The 3189-nt window shown below is 38.5% G+C and overlaps 1 non-coding gene across 1 annotated transcript; it reads right to left on the bottom strand.

Moving 5' to 3' along the window:
* Nucleotides 1-2666: 2666 nt before the first annotated feature.
* On the bottom strand, nucleotides 2667-2739 carry Trnar-ucg. The gene has a single exon. It is a non-coding gene; the product is annotated as a tRNA-Arg (tRNA).
* Between the last annotated feature and the right edge of the window lie 450 nt (nucleotides 2740-3189).

The following is a 3189-nucleotide window of genomic DNA, read 5'->3' as shown; positions in this document are numbered from 1 at the left end:
GTTTGAAGTAATTTTGCTCAGTAGGTTGTTCTCCTGTATATCAGGCTGCTACATTATCCCAAATACTTGTAGATGCTCTTGGTTTGTGGACAGTTTCATTGAGTTCTTCGTTTTCCAGAGGATTCTGTTGGAGTGAATTGGATACTGCTTCGAGAAAAATATAGGGGAAAATGAACTTTTGAATTTCGGAAAATTAAACGTTGTGTGATAGGGCTACAAGAGTGATTTTGTGAGTCTGTTGTTACGTAGTCTGTTGTCCCGAATCTGGTGATTTCTTCTTTTATTCTGTGTAGTATGTTCTTGGTTTTAAGTGTTTCGTAAGGAAGTTTGTTTTGAAGCTATACCGTCGATCTACAGCAGTGTGTTCTTGGTTTTAAGTGTTTCGTGAAGGGAGTTTGTTTGGAAGGTATATCGTAGATCTTCAGCTAATTGAAGCATCCTCTGGTTAGCAGACAGAGGTTATTTTTTCGTTTCATTAGAATGTAAGAAGAGAAACTGGTAGCTCCAGTCCATTTGTTTGATATTTCGTGAGACGTACAAAATTATATCGGCTTTCAGCTTGTTTAATCTTTTCAGTCCTGTCTTTCTGGCTACTTGAGAGTTCATCTAGACAGATGTAGACAAGGTATTTCACGTTTAGTTGTGGAACAATTTCTTGTCCACAAAGTCGAATGTAGAGTTTTGGGTTATCCTGTAGTCGGCGATTAGTAAGATTGCCATGTCTGAAAAGGAAAGGTTTACTTTTTGGTGGATTAGATCAATCAGATTCTCCATTTACTGGGCTACGTTTCAAATTTGCTGAGGTAGCTGTTGACTTGTTCATTGATTGCATTCGAGTTGGGCGCATGACACCAGTAAGTGTTGTCATCTGCATGTAGAACCATGTCTTCATTCTACCACCGGAGTCTCGGGATATCCGCTCTGTATATCGTGCATAACTGAGTGGATATGACGGCAGCGTGAGGTACTCGCGGTCTGGGTGTGGAGGAGGGCGACTTTTGACCCCCGTCTCGTAGTTGTACTTTCCAATTTCAAATGAGGTTAACTAATAATGGTACTATTGTAGGTGGGAAGTTGTGCTTTAGCATTTTGTGAAGATGTCTGTACCTTATCAAAAGCGCGTTCTGTGTCCAGAAAGAGGGTAGCAGTTGCACCTGTGAAATTGCAGGCTTCCGCTGCATTCCTAATTAGCCTTAATCATGGATCAGCGGGATTGTGTTTCTGAAACCAGCTTGTTCATGTGATATAATGCTTTTGTCTCCTGCAAAATGTTGTAGTATGTTGTTAACTTTGTCTTTCAAACTCTTGTCAATTATTTATAATTATTTTTATATTTCTAAGTTTGGTTTCAAAGTCGGTTTGCTGAGTGGTGAGTTCGACACGGTTTCTTCTTTATTTCATGTAAATCACAAATTGTACAAGGTTGAATTCTTTCAGTCCAGGTATGAAAAGACTTAACGATTTCCTTGGGGTCCAGATTTTCAATGATAACAATTCTAGTTAGAACATTCAGATCAATCATTACTGGGTTCTCACCGGATTCTGTGGACATGCTGGCGTTTCATTTCGAGTTAGGCCTGGAGCGTGCCTTTTCAAAACCTTCATCGTTATGTATCTCAAGAGATTCCGTTTCATGAGGAGAATCATTTGTTTAGCAATGAGTAGCTGGTTGTTGGACGCACAGATTCCTGAGGCTCCTGAGGTTGTTGGGGTCGGTTGGTGACTGTTGAGATTCGACCGGTGTCGTTGCGTCAGATCTGATCATTTTCTGACGTTTTTTGTTTGGCATGAAGAACGTTGACTCTGCATGGTGGAGATGGGATGACCTGAGCGTTCTCTTCATACAGTTTGTCCTGAACATGATTCCTGCCATATACCATTTGCTTCTTTTACTAATTTGACATTCATAGTACCTATATTTTGTCAAACAACAAAAATATTTGCTACGTTGAGGAAAACTAACAGATCAAATTACACTTACACCTAAAAAAAAACCAGTATGAGAAAAATAAACATCATTATACGCAACATAATGAAATCACAAATATCTCATTCTCTAGATCAGTGCTGTAAATTCACTCGACATTGTGTTTATAAATTGACATATGGAAGCCAAAATAAAATATACATTAGAGTAGACAGAAGGAATTTTCAAAACAATGTTCATACCACATCTGAATCTCACTGCCATGATATTATCTTCATTGGCTCACCGTTAAAACAACAAGTTCCACACACCAATGAAAAAGGACATGTGTTAAATATTTTACAAGAAATAGAAAGTTTCTTGTATATGATAAAACATCAAGACATTATTTTGAACGAACAGGTTGAATCAGGACAATTCATTGTAAATTTCACCAATGTCATTCTAAATGTTTCATGTTGAAACATATTCCTATCTTTAGATAACGTGTTAAAATAGATAACACTATTTAGGAGTGAAATTATATAGTCTGTCATTTAGCAAAGTTAGTCATTATCTTTGTATGTAATGCACTCTTCCATTAAAACTTAAACAATAACCAAATATATGTTCTGATTGCAACTGGTATATTATCAGTTAAGATTAAATATGTCACTGGCTGACGTCTGCTATGTAAGTTGTATGACTGCTCAATAGCTACACTAAAACGGTGTGTTTCTTTTGCAGAATTGGAAAAACACGACCGTGACAGGATTCGAACCTGCAATCTTCGGATCCGAAGCCCGACGCCTTATCCATTAGGCCACACGGTCACTGACGACCAAGTATTCCTTACATTCGTGTCATCTCGAAACGCCCATACCGCTGAGGAATTGTGTTTTCGTTCTACACAGCCGCTGCCTCTTGCTGCTTCCCACCCATTCGTTACGTTCAAACCCTTACGAGACCGACCAAATAGAGATTGGGAATCAAGACCACACACTTTGTGCATTCGGAATCGAAGGCAGGACGTCCCTCGCCGCATTTACGTAAATCATCCTCGAAGTATATTTTGTCTTCTCTAATGCTAGTAGTGCTACTGATGGACGTTTGCTTTTGTTACTATCATAGCAATGTATAAATAAAGGAATTCTCTGTTGTTCAGTTTATTTGAGTCAACTCCAGTACCAACAGCCCTCGTGCCTCGTACTTTTCGTAATCCAACACAAAACCCGTTTTTTAATGGTTCAGTTTTAATAATCACTATCTCCCAACGAATAAAA

This window comes from Schistocerca americana, unplaced genomic scaffold (genome assembly GCF_021461395.2).
Source record: "Schistocerca americana isolate TAMUIC-IGC-003095 unplaced genomic scaffold, iqSchAmer2.1 HiC_scaffold_42, whole genome shotgun sequence".
Taxonomy (NCBI): domain Eukaryota; kingdom Metazoa; phylum Arthropoda; class Insecta; order Orthoptera; family Acrididae; genus Schistocerca; species Schistocerca americana.
The sequence above is the reverse complement of the archived record's forward strand: the minus strand, read 5'-3'. Positions and strand labels throughout refer to the sequence as shown.